Genomic DNA, 17,158 nt, shown 5'->3' on the forward strand with positions numbered 1-17,158 from the left:
AATCCATCATTCTTTTACTCAACATGCCACCACAGTTTAGACCTGGCCATATGCAAATCAGTCTTGACCCTGTGCCTCATAGAAACAGCCCAGCCTCAACTGCCAAGCCAGGTCCTCCCTGGACCGGAAACAAGCATCCTAGGACCGGTCTCGGGGTTTCACCCCTCTTCAGTCAGGGTAGCTTGATTCCAGGGGCACAGTGAGCCCAGGAACCACATCTGGGCATACCTGGCACACTTAGCGCGAGAAAGCAAGAGACACACAATTGATTGACGGAATGCAGAACAAATCAAAACATTCACCCCCAGTCAAGAGATCTGGGTTAAATCCATCATTCTTTTGCTCACCATGCCACCTCAGTTTAGACCTGGCCACATGCAAATCAGACTTGACCCTGTGCCTCATGGGAACAGTCAAGCCCGAACTGACAAGTCAGGTCCTCCCTGGTCCGGAAACAAGCATCCTAGGACCGGTTTCAGGTTTGACCCCTCTTCAGCCTGGATAGCTTGATTCCAGGGGCACAGTGAGCCCAGGACCCACGTCTGGGCATACCTGGGGCACTTAGGGCGAGAAAGCAAAAGACACACAATTGATTGACGAAATGCAGAACAAATCAAAACATTCACCCCCAGTCAAGAGATCTGGGTTAAATCCATCATTCTTTTGCTCACCATGCCACCTCAGTTTAGACCTGGCGAAATGCAAATCAGTCTTGACCCTGTGCCTCATGGGAACAATCAAGCCCGACCTGACAAGCCAGGTCCTTCCTGGACTGGAAACAAGCATCCAAGGACCGGTTTCAGTGTTTCACCCCTCTTCAGCCAGGATAGCTTGATTCCAGTCGCACAGTGAGCCCTGGACCCACGTCTGGGTATAGCTGGCGCACTTAGGGTGAGAAAGCAAAAGACTCACAATTGATGGACGGAATGCAGAACACATCAAATCATTCACCCCCAGTCAAGAGATCTGGGTTAAATCCATCATTCTACTGCTCACCATGCCACCCCAGTTTAGACCTGGAAATATGAAAATCAGTCTTGACCCTGTGCCTCATGGGAACAGTCCAGCCCGAACTGCCAAGCCAGGTCCTCCTTTGACCGGAAACAAGCATCCTACTACCAGTCTCGGGGTTTCACCCCTCTTCAGTCAGGATAGCTTGATTTCAGTGGCACAGTGAGCCCAGGACCCACGTCTGGGCATACCTGGCGCACTTAGAGTGAGAAAGCAAAAGACACACAATTGATGGACGGATTGCAGACCAAACCAAAACATTCACCCCCAGTCAACAGATCTGGGTTAAATCCATCATTCTTTTGCTCACCATGCCACCTCAGTTTAGACCTAGCCATATGCAAATCAGACTTGACCCTGTGCCTCATGGGAACAGTCAAGCCCGAACTGACAAGCCAGGTCCTCCCTGGACTGGAAACAAGCATACTAGAACCAGTTTCAGTGTTTTACCTCTCTTCAGCCAGGATAGCTTGATTCCAGTGACACAGTGAGCCCAGTACCCACGTCTCGGCATACCTGGCGCACTTAGGGCGAGAAAGCAACAGACACACAATTGATGGACGGAATGCAGAAAAAATCAAAACATTCAACCCCAGTCAGGAGATCTGGGTTAAATCCATCATTCTTTTGATCACCATGCCGCCCCGGTTTAGACTTGGCCATTTGCAAATCAGTCTTGACCCTGTGCCTCATGGGAACAGTCCAGCCCGAACTGCCAAGTCAGGTACTCCCTGGACCGGAAACAAGCATCCTAGGGCCAGTTTTGGGATTTCACCCCTCTTCAGCCAGGATAGATTGATTCCAGTGGCACAGTGAGCCCAGAACCCACGTCTGGGAATACCTGGCACACTTAGGGCGAGAAAGCAAAAGACACACAATTGATGGACGGAATGCAGAACAAATCAAAACATTCACCCCCAGTGAAGGGATCTGGGTTAAATCCATCATTCTTTTACTCAACTTGGCACCACAGTTTAGACCTCGCTATATGCAAATCAGTCTTGACCTTGTGCCTCATAGAAACAGCCCAGCCTGAACTGCCAAGCCAGGTCCTCCCTGATATGGAAACAAGCATCCTAGGACCAGTTTCGGGATATCACCCCTCTTCAGCCAGAATGGCTTGATTCCAGTGGCACAGTGAGCCCAGGGCCCACGTCTGAGCATACCTGGCACACTTTGTGTGAGAATGCAAAAGACACACAATTGATGGACGGAATGCAGAACAAATCAAAACATTCACCCCGAGTCAAGGGATCTGGTTTAAATCCATCATTCTTTTACTCAACATGCCACCACAGTTTAGACCAGGCCATATGCAAATGAGTCTTGACCCTGTGTCTCATTGGAACAGTCAAGCCTGAACTGACAAGCCAGGGTCCTCCTTGTTCTGGAAACAAGCATCCTAGGACCGGTTTCAGGATTTCACCCCTCTTCAGCCAGGATAGCTTGATTCCTGGGGCACAGTAAGCCCAGGATCCACGTCTGTGCATACCTGGCGGACTTAGGGCGAGAAAGCTAAAGACACACAATTGATTGACGGAATGCAGAACAAATCAAAACATTCACCCCCAGTCAAGAGATCTGGGTTAAATCCATCATTCTTTTGCTCACCATGCCACCTCAGTTTAGACCTGGCCATATGCAAATCAGACTTGACCCTGTGCCTCTTGGGAACAGTAAAGCCCGAACTGACAAGCCAGGTCCTCCCTTGACTGGAAACAAGCATCCTAGGACCGGTTTCAGGGTTTCACCCCTCTACAGCAAGGATAGCTTGAGTCCAGTGGCACAGTGGGCCCAGGACCCACATCTGGGAATACCCGGCGCACTTAGGGCGAGAAAGCAAAAGACACACAATTGATGGACGGAATGCAGAACAAATCAAAACATTCATCCCCAGTCAAGGGATCTGGGTTAAATCCATCATTCTTTTACTCAACATGCCACCACAGTTTAGACCTGGCCATATGCAAATCAGTCTTGACCCTGTGCCTCATAGAAACAGCCCAGCATGAACTGCCAAGCCAGGTCCTCCCTGGTCCGGAAACAAGCATCCTAGGACCGGTTTCGGGGTTTCACCCCTCTTCAGCCAGAATAGCTTGATTCCAGTGGCACAGTGAGCCCAGGGCCCACGTCTGAGCATACCTGGCACACTTAGGGAGAGAAAGCAAAAGACACACAATTGATGGACGGAATGCAGAAAAAATCAAAACATTTACCCCCAGTCAAGGGATCTGGGTTAAATCCATCATTCTTTTACTCAACATGCCACCACAGTTTAGACCTGGCCATATGCAAATCAGTCTTGACCCTGTGCCTCATAGAAACAGCCCAGCCTCAACTGCCAAGCCAGGTCCTCCCTGGACCGGAAACAAGCATCCTAGGACCGGTCTCGGGGTTTCACCCCTCTTCAGTCAGGGTAGCTTGATTCCAGGGGCACAGTGAGCCCAGGAACCACATCTGGGCATACCTGGCACACTTAGCGCGAGAAAGCAAGAGACACACAATTGATTGACGGAATGCAGAACAAATCAAAACATTCACCCCCAGTCAAGAGATCTGGGTTAAATCCATCATTCTTTTGCTCACCATGCCACCTCAGTTTAGACCTGGCCACATGCAAATCAGACTTGACCCTGTGCCTCATGGGAACAGTCAAGCCCAAACTGACAAGTCAGGTCCTCCCTGGTCCGGAAACAAGCATCCTAGGACCGGTTTCAGGTTTGACCCCTCTTCAGCCTGGATAGCTTGATTCCAGGGGCACAGTGAGCCCAGGACCCACGTCTGGGCATACCTGGGGCACTTAGGGCGAGAAAGCAAAAGACACACAATTGATTGACGAAATGCAGAACAAATCAAAACATTCACCCCCAGTCAAGAGATCTGGGTTAAATCCATCATTCTTTTGCTCACCATGCCACCTCAGTTTAGACCTGGCGAAATGCAAATCAGTCTTGACCCTGTGCCTCATGGGAACAATCAAGCCCGACCTGACAAGCCAGGTCCTTCCTGGACTGGAAACAAGCATCCTAGGACCGGTTTCAGTGTTTCACCCCTCTTCAGCCAGGATAGCTTGATTCCAGTCGCACAGTGAGCCCTGGACCCACGTCTGGGTATAGCTGGCGCACTTAGGGTGAGAAAGCAAAAGACTCACAATTGATGGACGGAATGCAGAACACATCAAAACATTCACCCCCAGTCAAGAGATCTGGGTTAAATCCATCATTCTACTACTCACCATGCCACCCCAGTTTAGACCTGGAAATATGAAAATCAGTCTTGACCCTGTGCCTCATGGGAACAGTCCAGCCCGAACTGCCAAGCCAGGTCCTCCTTTGACCGGAAACAAGCATCCTAGGACCGGTTTCGGTGTTTCAACCCTCTTCAGCCAGGATATCTTGATTCCAGTGGCACAGTGAGACCTGGACCCACGTCTGGGCATACTTGGCGCACCTAGGGCGAGAAAGCAAAAGACACACAATTGATGGACGGAATGCAGAACAAATCAAAACATTCACCCCCAGTCAAGGGATCTGGTTTAAATCCATCATTCTTTTACTCAACATGCCACCACAGTTTAGACCAGGCCATATGCAAATGAGTCTTGACCCTGTGTCTCATTGGAACAGTCAAGCCTGAACTGACAAGCCAGGGTCCTCCTTGTTCTGGAAACAAGCATCCTAGGACCGGTTTCAGGATTTCACCCCTCTTCAGCCAGGATAGCTTGATTCCTGGGGCACAGTAAGCCCAGGACCCACGTCTGTGCATACCTGGCGCACTTAGGGCGAGAAAGCTAAAGACACACAATTGATTGACGGAATGCAGAACAAATCAAAACATTCACCCCCAGTCAAGAGATCTGGGTTAAATCCATCATTCTTTTGCTCACCATGCCACCTCAGTTTAGACCTGGCCATATGCAAATCAGACTTGACCCTGTGCCTCATGGGAACAGTAAAGCCCGAACTGACAAGCCAGGTCCTCCCTGGACTGGAAACAAGCATCCTAGGACCGGTTTCAGGGTTTCACCCCTCTACAGCAAGGATAGCTTGAGTCCAGTGGCACAGTGAGCCCAGGACCCACGTCTGGGAATACCCGGCGCACTTAGGGCGAGAAAGCAAAAGACACACAATTGATGGACGGAATGCAGAACAAATCAAAACATTCATCCCCAGTCAAGGGATCTGGGTTAAATCCATCATTCTTTTACTCAACATGCCACCACAGTTTAGACCTGGCCAAATGCAAATCAGTCTTGACCCTGTGCCTCATAGAAACAGCCCAGCATGAACTGCCAAGCCAGGTCCTCCCTGGTCCGGAAACAAGCATCCTAGGACCGGTTTCGGGGTTTCACCCCTCTTCAGCCTGAATAGCTTGATTCCAGTGGCACAGTGAGCCCAGGGCCACCGTCTGAGCATACCTGGCACACTTAGGGAGAGAAAGCAAAAGACACACAATTGATGGACGGAATGCAGAAAAAATCAAAACATTTACCCCCAGTCAAGGGATCTGGGTTAAATCCATCATTCTTTTACTCAACATGCCACCACAGTTTAGACCTGGCCATATGCAAATCAGTCTTGACCCTGTGCCTCATAGAAACAGCCCAGCCTCAACTGCCAAGCCAGGTCCTCCCTGGACCGGAAACAAGCATCCTAGGACCGGTCTCGGGGTTTCACCCCTCTTCAGTCTGGGTAGCTTGATTCCAGGGGCACAGTGAGCCCAGGAACCACATCTGGGCATACCTGGCACACTTAGCGCGAGAAAGCAAGAGACACACAATTGATTGACGGAATGCAGAACAAATCAAAACATTCACCCCCAGTCAAGAGATCTGGGTTAAATCCATCATTCTTTTGCTCACCATGCCACCTCAGTTTAGACCTGGCCATATGCAAATCAGTCTTGACCCTGTGCCTCATGGGAACAGTCAAGTCCAAACTGACAAGTCAGGTCCTCCCTGGTCCGGAAACAAGCATCCTAGGACCGGTTTCAGGTTTGACCCCTCTTCAGCCAGGATAGCTTGATTCCAGGGGCACAGTGAGCCCAGGACCCACGTCTGGGCATACCTGGGGCACTTAGGGCGAGAAAGCAAAAGACACACAATTGATTGACGAAATGCAGAACAAATCAAAACATTCACCCCCAGTCAAGAGATCTGGGTTAAATCCATCATTCTTTTGCTCACCATGCCACCTCAGTTTAGACCTGGCGAAATGCAAATCAGTCTTGACCCTGTGCCTCATGGGAACAATCAAGCCCGACCTGACAAGCCAGGTCCTCCCTGGACTGGAAACAAGCATCCTAGGACCGGTTTCAGTGTTTCACCCCTCTTCAGCCAGGATAGCTTGATTCCAGTGGCACAGTGAGCCCTGGACCCACGTCTGGGTATAGCTGGCGCACTTAGGGTGAGAAAGCAAAAGACTCACAATTGATGGACGGAATGCAGAACACATCAAAACATTCACCCCCAGTCAAGAGATCTGGGTTAAATCCATCATTCTACTGCTCACCATGCCACCCCAGTTTAGACCTGGAAATATGAAAATCAGTCTTGACCCTGTGCCTCATGGGAACAGTCCAGCCCGAACTGCCAAGCCAGGTCCTCCTTTGACCGGAAACAAGCATCCTAGGACCGGTTTCGGTGTTTCAACCCTCTTCAGCCAGGATATCTTGATTCCAGTGGCACAGTGAGACCTGGACCAACGTCTGGGCATACTTGGCGCACCTAGGGCGAGAAAGCAAAAGACACACAATTGATGGACGGAATGCAGAAGAAATCAAAACATTTACCCCCAGTCAAGGGATCTGGGTTAAATCCATCATTCTTTTACTCAACATGCCACCACAGTTTAGACCTGGCCATATGAAAATCAGTCTTGACCCTGTGCCTCATAGAAACAGCCCAGCCTGAACTGCCAAGCCAGGTCCTCCCTGTACCGGAAACAAGCATCCTAGGACCGGTCTCGGGGTTTCACCCCTCTTCCACCAGGATAGCTTGATTCCAGTGGCACAGTGAGCCCAGGACCCACGTCTGGGCATACCTGGCGCACTTAGGGCGAGAAAGCAAAAGACACATAATTGATGGACGGAATGCAGAACAAATCATAACATTCGCCCCCAGTCAGGACATCTGGGTTAAATCCATCATTCTTTTGCTCACCATGCCACCCCGGTTTAGACCTGGCCATATGCAAATCAGTCTTGACACTGTGCCTATTGGGAACAGTCCAGCCCGAACTGCCAAGACAGGTCCTCCCTGGACTGGAAACAAGCATCCTAGGACCAGTTTCGGGGTTTCACCCACTTCAGCCAGGATAGCTTGATTCCAGTGGCACAGTGAGCCCAGGACCCACATCTGGGCATGCCTGGCTCAATGAGGGCAAGAAAGGAAAAGACACACAATTGATGGACAGAATGCAGAACAAATCAAAACATTCACGCCTAGTCAAAAGATCTGGGTAAACCCATCATTCTATTGCTCACCATGCCACCCCAGTTTAGACCTGGAAATATGAAAATCAGTCTTGACCCTGTGCCTCATAGAATCAGCCCAGCCTGAACTGCCAAGCCAGGTCCTCCCTGGACCGGAAACAAGCATCCTACTACCAGTCTCGGGGTTTCACCCCTCTTCGGTCAGGATAGCTTGATTTCAGTGGCACAGTGAGCCCAGGACCCACGTCTGGGCATACCTGGCGCATTTAGAGCGAGAAAGCAAAAGACACACAATTGATGGACGGATTGCAGACCAAACCAAAACATTCACCCCCAGTCAACAGATCTGGGTTAAATCCATCATTCTTTTGATCACCATGCCGCCCCGGTTTAGACTTGGCCATTTGCAAATCAGTCTTGACCCTGTGCCTCATGGGAACAGTCCAGCCCGAACTGCCAAGTCAGGTACTCCCTGGACCGGAAACAAGCATCCTAGGACCAGTATTGGGATTTCACCCCTCTTCAGCCAGGATAGATTGATTCCAGTGGCACAGTGAGCCCAGAACCCACGTCTGGGAATACCTGGCACACTTAGGGCGAGAAAGCAAAAGACACACAATTGATGGACGGAATGCAGAACAAATCAAAACATTCACCCCCAGTGAAGGGATCTGGGTTAAATCCATCATTCTTTTACTCAACTTGGCACCACAGTTTAGACCTCGCTATATGCAAATCAGTCTTGACCCTGTGCCTCATAGAAACAGCCCAGCCTGAACTGCCAAGCCAGGTCCTCCCTTATATGGAAACAAGCATCCTAGGACCGGTTTCGGGATATCACCCCTCTTCATCCAGAATGGCTTGATTCCAGTGGCACAGTGAGCCCAGGGCCCACGTCTGAGCATACCTGGCACACTTTGTGTGAGAATGCAAAAGACACACAATTGATGGACGGAATGCAGAACAAATCAAAACATTCACCCCCAGTCAAGGGATCTGGTTTAAATCCATCATTCTTTTACTCAACATGCCACCACAGTTTAGACCAGGCCATATGCAAATGAGTCTTGACCCTGTGTCTCATTGGAACAGTCAAGCCTGAACTGACAAGCCAGGGTCCTCCTTGTTCTGGAAACAAGCATCCTAGGACCGGTTTCAGGATTTCACCCCTCTTCAGCCAGGATAGCTTGATTCCTGGGGCACAGTAAGCCCAGGATCCACGTCTGTGCATACCTGGCGCACTTAGGGCGAGAAAGCTAAAGACACACAATTGATTGACGGAATGCAGAACAAATCAAAACATTCACCCCCAGTCAAGAGATCTGGGTTAAATCCATCATTCTTTTGCTCACCATGCCACCTCAGTTTAGACCTGGCCATATGCAAATCAGACTTGACCCTGTGCCTCATGGGAACAGTAAAGCCCGAACTGACAAGCCAGGTCCTCCCTGGACTGGAAACAAGCATCCTAGGACCGGTTTCAGGGTTTCACCCCTCTACAGCAAGGATAGCTTGAGTCCAGTGGCACAGTGAGCCCAGGACCCACGTCTGGGAATACCCGGCGCACTTAGGGCGAGAAAGCAAAAGACACACAATTGATGGACGGAATGCAGAACAAATCAAAACATTCATCCCCAGTCAAGGGATCTGGGTTAAATCCATCATTCTTTTACTCAACATGCCACCACAGTTTAGACCTGGCCATATGCAAATCAGTCTTGACCCTGTGCCTCATAGAAACAGCCCAGCATGAACTGCCAAGCCAGGTCCTCCCTGGTCCGGAAACAAGCATCCTAGGACCGGTTTCGGGGTTTCACCCCTCTTCAGCCAGAATAGCTTGATTCCAGTGGCACAGTGAGCCCAGGGCCCACGTCTGAGCATACCTGGCACACTTAGGGAGAGAAAGCAAAAGACACACAATTGATGGACGGAATGCAGAAAAAATCAAAACATTTACCCCCAGTCAAGGGATCTGGGTTAAATCCATCATTCTTTTACTGAACATGCCACCACAGTTTAGACCTGGCCATATGCAAATCAGTCTTGACCCTGTGCCTCATAGAAACAGCCCAGCCTCAACTGCCAAGCCAGGTCCTCCCTGGACCGGAAACAAGCATCCTAGGACCGGTCTCGGGGTTTCACCCCTCTTCAGTCAGGGTAGCTTGATTCCAGGGGCACAGTGAGCCCAGGAACCACATCTGGGCATACCTGGCACACTTAGCGCGAGAAAGCAAGAGACACACAATTGATTGACGGAATGCAGAACAAATCAAAACATTCACCCCCAGTCAAGAGATCTGGGTTAAATCCATCATTCTTTTGCTCACCATGCCACCTCAGTTTAGACCTGGCCACATGCAAATCAGACTTGACCCTGTGCCTCATGGGAACAGTCAAGCCCGAACTGACAAGTCAGGTCCTCCCTGGTCCGGAAACAAGCATCCTAGGACCGGTTTCAGGTTTGACCCCTCTTCAGCCAGGATAGCTTGATTCCAGGGGCACAGTGAGCCCAGGACCCACGTCTGGGCATACCTGGGGCACTTAGGGCGAGAAAGCAAAAGACACACAATTGATTGACGAAATGCAGAACAAATCAAAACATTCACCCCCAGTCAAGAGATCTGGGTTAAATCCATCATTCTTTTGCTCACCATGCCACCTCAGTTTAGACCTGGCGAAATGCAAATCAGTCTTGACCCTGTGCCTCATGGGAACAATCAAGCCCGACCTGACAAGCCAGGTCCTCCCTGGACTGGAAACAAGCATCCTAGGACCGGTTTCAGTGTTTCACCCCTCTTCAGCCAGGATAGCTTGATTCCAGTCGCACAGTGAGCCCTGGACCCACGTCTGGGTATAGCTGGCGCACTTAGGGTGAGAAAGCAAAAGACTCACAATTGATGGACGGAATGCAGAACACATCAAAACATTCACCCCCAGTCAAGAGATCTGGGTTAAATCCATCATTCTACTGCTCACCATGCCACCCCAGTTTAGACCTGGAAATATGAAAATCAGTCTTGACCCTGTGCCTCATGGGAACAGTCCAGCCCGAACTGCCAAGCCAGGTCCTCCTTTGACCGGAAACAAGCATCCTAGGACTGGTTTCGGTGTTTCAACCCTCTTCAGCCAGGATATCTTGATTCCAGTGGCACAGTGAGACCTGGACCAACGTCTGGGCATACTTTGCGCACCTAGGGCGAGAAAGCAAAAGACACACAATTGATGGACGGAATGCAGAAGAAATCAAAACATTCACCCCCAGTCAAGGGATCTGGTTTAAATCCATCATTCTTTTACTCAACATGCCACCACAGTTTAGACCAGGCCATATGCAAATGAGTCTTGACCCTGTGTCTCATTGGAACAGTCAAGCCTGAACTGACAAGCCAGGGTCCTCCTTGTTCTGGAAACAAGCATCCTAGGACCGGTTTCAGGATTTCACCCCTCTTCAGCCAGGATAGCTTGATTCCTGGGGCACAGTAAGCCCAGGACCCACGTCTGTGCATACCTGGCGCACTTAGGGCGAGAAAGCTAAAGACACACAATTGATTGACGGAATGCAGAACAAATCAAAACATTCACCCCCAGTCAAGAGATCTGGGTTAAATCCATCATTCTTTTGCTCACCATGCCACCTCAGTTTAGACCTGGCCATATGCAAATCAGACTTGACCCTGTGCCTCATGGGAACAGTAAAGCCCGAACTGACAAGCCAGGTCCTCCCTGGACTGGAAACAAGCATCCTAGGACCGGTTTCAGGGTTTCACCCCTCTACAGCAAGGATAGCTTGAGTCCAGTGGCACAGTGAGCCCAGGACCCACGTCTGGGAATACCCGGCGCACTTAGGGCGAGAAAGCAAAAGACACACAATTGATGGACGGAATGCAGAACAAATCAAAACATTCATCCCCAGTCAAGGGATCTGGGTTAAATCCATCATTCTTTTACTCAACATGCCACCACAGTTTAGACCTGGCCAAATGCAAATCAGTCTTGACCCTGTGCCTCATAGAAACAGCCCAGCATGAACTGCCAAGCCAGGTCCTCCCTGGTCCGGAAACAAGCATCCTAGGACCGGTTTCGGGGTTTCACCCCTCTTCAGCCAGAATAGCTTGATTCCAGTGGCACAGTGAGCCCAGGGCCCACGTCTGAGCATACCTGGCACACTTAGGGAGAGAAAGCAAAAGACACACAATTGATGGACGGAATGCAGAAAAAATCAAAACATTTACCCCCAGTCAAGGGATCTGGGTTAAATCCATCATTCTTTTACTCAACATGCCACCACAGTTTAGACCTGGCCATATGCAAATCAGTCTTGACCCTGTGCCTCATAGAAACAGCCCAGCCTCAACTGCCAAACCAGGTCCTCCCTGGACCGGAAACAAGCATCCTAGGACCGGTCTCGGGGTTTCACCCCTCTTCAGTCTGGGTAGCTTGATTCCAGGGGCACAGTGAGCCCAGGAACCACATCTGGGCATACCTGGCACACTTAGCGCGAGAAAGCAAGAGACACACAATTGATTGACGGAATGCAGAACAAATCAAAACATTCACCCCCAGTCAAGAGATCTGGGTTAAATCCATCATTCTTTTGCTCACCATGCCACCTCAGTTTAGACCTGGCCACATGCAAATCAGTCTTGACCCTGTGCCTCATGGGAACAGTCAAGCCCAAACTGACAAGTCAGGTCCTCCCTGGTCCGGAAACAAGCATCCTAGGACCGGTTTCAGGTTTGACCCCTCTTCAGCCAGGATAGCTTGATTCCAGGGGCACAGTGAGCCCAGGACCCACGTCTGGGCATACCTGGGGCACTTAGGGCGAGAAAGCAAAAGACACACAATTGATTGATGAAATGCAGAACAAATCAAAACATTCACCTCCAGTCAAGAGATCTGGGTTAACTCCATCATTCTTTTGCTCACCATGCCACCTCAGTTTAGACCTGGCGAAATGCAAATCAGTCTTGACCCTGTGCCTCATGGGAACAATCAAGCCCGACCTGACAAGCCAGGTCCTCCCTGGACTGGAAACAAGCATCCTAGGACCGGTTTCAGTGTTTCACCCCTCTTCAGCCAGGATAGCTTGATTCCAGTGGCACAGTGAGCCCTGGACCCACGTCTGGGTATAGCTGGCGCACTTAGGGTGAGAAAGCAAAAGACTCACAATTGATGGACGGAATGCAGAACACATCAAAACATTCACCCCCAGTCAAGAGATCTGGGTTAAATCCATCATTCTACTGCTCACCATGCCACCCCAGTTTAGACCTGGAAATATGAAAATCAGTCTTGACCCTGTGCCTCATGGGAACAGTCCAGCCCGAACTGCCAAGCCAGGTCCTCCTTTGACCGGAAACAAGCATCCTAGGACCGGTTTCGGTGTTTCAACCCTCTTCAGCCAGGATATCTTGATTCCAGTGGCACAGTGAGACCTGGACCAACGTCTGGGCATACTTGGCGCACCTAGGGCGAGAAAGCAAAAGACACACAATTGATGGACGGAATGCAGAAGAAATCAAAACATTTACCCCCAGTCAAGGGATCTGGGTTAAATCCATCATTCTTTTACTCAACATGCCACCACAGTTTAGACCTGGCCATATGAAAATCAGTCTTGACCCTGTGCCTCATAGAAACAGCCCAGCCTGAACTGCCAAGCCAGGTCCTCCCTGGACCGGAAACAAGCATCCTAGGACCGGTCTCGGGGTTTCACCCCTCTTCCACCAGGATAGCTTGATTCCAGTGGCACAGTGAGCCCAGGACCCACGTCTGGGCATACCTGGCGCACTTAGGGCGAGAAAGCAAAAGACACATAATTGATGGACGGAATGCAGAACAAATCATAACATTCGCCCCCAGTCAGGACATCTGGGTTAAATCCATCATTCTTTTGCTCACCATGCCACCCCGGTTTAGACCTGGCCATATGCAAATCAGTCTTGACACTGTGCCTATTGGGAACAGTCCAGCCCGAACTGCCAAGACAGGTCCTCCCTGGACTGGAAACAAGCATCCTAGGACCAGTTTCGGGCTTTCACCCCACTTCAGCCAGGATAGCGCGATTCCAGTGGCACAGTGAGCCCAGGACCCACATCTGGGCATGCCTGGCTCAATGAGGGCAAGAAAGGAAAAGACACACAATTGATGGACAGAATGCAGAACAAATCAAAACATTCACACCTAGTCAAAAGATCTGGGTAAACCCATCATTCTATTGCTCACCATGCCACCCCAGTTTAGACCTGGAAATATGAAAATCAGTCTTGACCCTGTGCCTCATAGAAACAGCCCAGCCTGAACTGCCAAGCCAGGTCCTCCCTGGACCGGAAACAAGCATCCTACTACCAGTCTCGGGGTTTCACCCCTCTTCAGTCAGGATAGCTTGATTTCAGTGGCACAGTGAGCCCAGGACCCACGTCTGGGCATACCTGGCGCACTTAGAGCGAGAAAGCAAAAGACACACAATTGATGGACGGATTGCAGACCAAACCAAAACATTCACCCCCAGTCAACAGATCTGGGTTAAATCCATCATTCTTTTGCTCACCATGCCACCTCAGTTTAGACCTAGCCATATGCAAATCAGTCTTGACCCTGTGCCTCATGGGAACAGTCAAGCCCGAACTGACAAGCCAGGTCCTCCATGGACTGGAAACAAGCATACTAGAACCAGTTTCAGTGTTTTACCTCTCTTCAGCCAGGATAGCTTGATTCCAGTGACACAGTGAGCCCAGTACCCACGTCTCGGCATACCTGGCGCACTTAGGGCGAGAAAGCAACAGACACACAATTGATGGACGGAATGCAGAAAAAATCAAAACATTCACCCCCAGTCAGGAGATCTGGGTTAAATCCATCATTCTTTTGCTCACCATGCCGCCCCGGTTTAGACTTGGCCATTTGCAAATCAGTCTTGACCCTGTGCCTCATGGGAACAGTCCAGCCCGAACTGCCAAGTCAGGTACTCCCTGGACCGGAAACAAGCATCCTAGGACCAGTTTTGGGGTTTGACCCCTCTTCAGCCAGGATAGATTGATTCCAGTGGCACAGTGAGCCCAGAACCCACGTCTGGGAATACCTGGCACACTTAGGGCGAGAAAGCAAAAGACACACAATTGATCGACGGAATGCAGAACAAATCAAAACATTCACCCCCAGTGAAGGGATCTGGGTTAAATCCATCATTCTTTTACACAACTTGGCACCACAGTTTAGACCTAGCTATATGCAAATCAGTCTTGACCCTGTGCCTCATAGAAACAGCCCAGCCTGAACTGCCAAGCCAGGTCCTCCCTGATATGGAAACAAGCATCCTAGGACCGGTTTCGGGATATCACCCCTCTTCAGCCAGAATGGCTTGATTCCAGTGGCACAGTGAGCCCAGGGCCCACGTCTGAGCTTACCTGGCACACTTTGGGTGAGAATGCAAAAGACACACAATTGATGGACGGAATGCAGAACAAATCAAAACATTCACCCCCAGTCAAGGGATATGGTTTAAATCCATCATTCTTTTACTCAACATGCCACCACAGTTTAGACCAGGCCATATGCAAATGAGTCTTGACCCTGTGTCTCATTGGAACAGTCAAGCCTGAACTGACAAGCCAGGGTCCTCCTTGTTCTGGAAACAAGCATCCTAGGACCGGTTTCAGGATTTCACCCCTCTTCAGCCAGGATAGCTTGATTCCTGGGGCACAGTAAGCCCAGGACCCACGTCTGTGCATACCTGGCGCACTTAGGGCGAGAAAGCTAAAGACACACAATTGATTGACGGAATGCAGAACAAATCAAAACATTCACCCCCAGTCAAGAGATCTGGGTTAAATCCATCATTCTTTTGCTCACCATGCCACCTCAGTTTAGACCTGGCCATATGCAAATCAGACTTGACCCTGTGCCTCATGGGAACAGTAAAGCCCGAACTGACAAGCCAGGTCCTCCCTGGACTGGAAACAAGCATCCTAGGACCGGTTTCAGGGTTTCACCCCTCTACAGCAAGGATAGCTTGAGTCCAGTGGCACAGTGAGCCCAGGACCCACGTCTGGGAATACCCGGCGCACTTAGGGCGAGAAAGCAAAAGACACACAATTGATGGACGGAATGCAGAACAAATCAAAACATTCATCCCCAGTCAAGGGATCTGGGTTAAATCCATCATTCTTTTACTCAACATGCCACCACAGTTTAGACCTGGCCATATGCAAATCAGTCTTGACCCTGTGCCTCATAGAAACAGCCCAGCATGAACTGCCAAGCCAGGTCCTCCCTGGTCCGGAAACAAGCATCCTAGGACCGGTTTCGGGGTTTCACCCCTCTTCAGCCAGAATAGCTTGATTCCAGTGGCACAGTGAGCCCAGGGCCCACGTCTGAGCATACCTGGCACACTTAGGGAGAGAAAGCAAAAGACACACAATTGATGGACGGAATGCAGAAAAAATCAAAACATTTACCCCCAGTCAAGGGATCTGGGTTAAATCCATCATTCTTTTACTCAACATGCCACCACAGTTTAGACCTGGCCATATGCAAATCAGTCTTGACCCTGTGCCTCATAGAAACAGCCCAGCCTCAACTGCCAAGCCAGGTCCTCCCTGGACCGGAAACAAGCATCCTAGGACCGGTCTCGGGGTTTCACCCCTCTTCAGTCAGGGTAGCTTGATTCCAGGGGCACAGTGAGCCCAGGAACCACATCTGGGCATACCTGGCACACTTAGCGCGAGAAAGCAAGAGACACACAATTGATTGACGGAATGCAGAACAAATCAAAACATTCACCCCCAGTCAAGAGATCTGGGTTAAATCCATCATTCTTTTGCTCACCATGCCACCTCAGTTTAGACCTGGCCACATGCAAATCAGTCTTGACCCTGTGCCTCATGGGAACAGTCAAGCCCGAACTGACAAGTCAGGTCCTCCCTGGTCCGGAAACAAGCATCCTAGGACCGGTTTCAGGTTTGACCTCTCTTCAGCCAGGATAGCTTGATTCCAGGGGCACAGTGAGCCCAGGACCCACGTCTGGGCATACCTGGGGCACTTAGGGCGAGAAAGCAAAAGACACACAATTGATTGACGAAATGCAGAACAAATCAAAACATTCACCCCCAGTCAAGAGATCTGGGTTAAATCCATCATTCTTTTGCGCACCATGCCACCTCAGTTTAGACCTGGCGAAATGCAAATCAGTCTTGACCCTGTGCCTCATGGGAACAATCAAGCCCGACCTGACAAGCCAGGTCCTGCCTGGACTGGAAACAAGCATCCTAGGACCGGTTTCAGTGTTTCACCCCTCTTCAGCCAGGATAGCTTGATTCCAGTGGCACAGTGAGCCCTGGACCCACGTCTGGGTATAGCTGGCGCACTTAGGGTGAGAAAGCAAAAGACTCACAATTGATGGACGGAATGCAGAACACATCAAAACATTCACCCCCAGTCAAGAGATCTGGGTTAAATCCATCATTCTACTGCTCACCATGCCACCCCAGTTTAGACCTGGAAATATGAAAATCAGTCTTGACCCTGTGCCTCATGGGAACAGTCCAGCCCGAACTGCCAAGCCAGGTCCTCCTTTGACCGGAAACAAGCATCCTAGGACCGGTTTCGGTGTTTCAACCCTCTTCAGCCAGGATATCTTGATTCCAGTGGCACAGTGAGACCTGGACCAACGTCTGGGCATACTTGGCGCACCTAGGGCGAGAAAGCAAAAGACACA

The sequence above is a fragment of the Triturus cristatus genome, chromosome 1_1 (genome assembly GCF_964204655.1).
Source record: "Triturus cristatus chromosome 1_1, aTriCri1.1, whole genome shotgun sequence".
Classification (NCBI taxonomy): domain Eukaryota; kingdom Metazoa; phylum Chordata; class Amphibia; order Caudata; family Salamandridae; genus Triturus; species Triturus cristatus.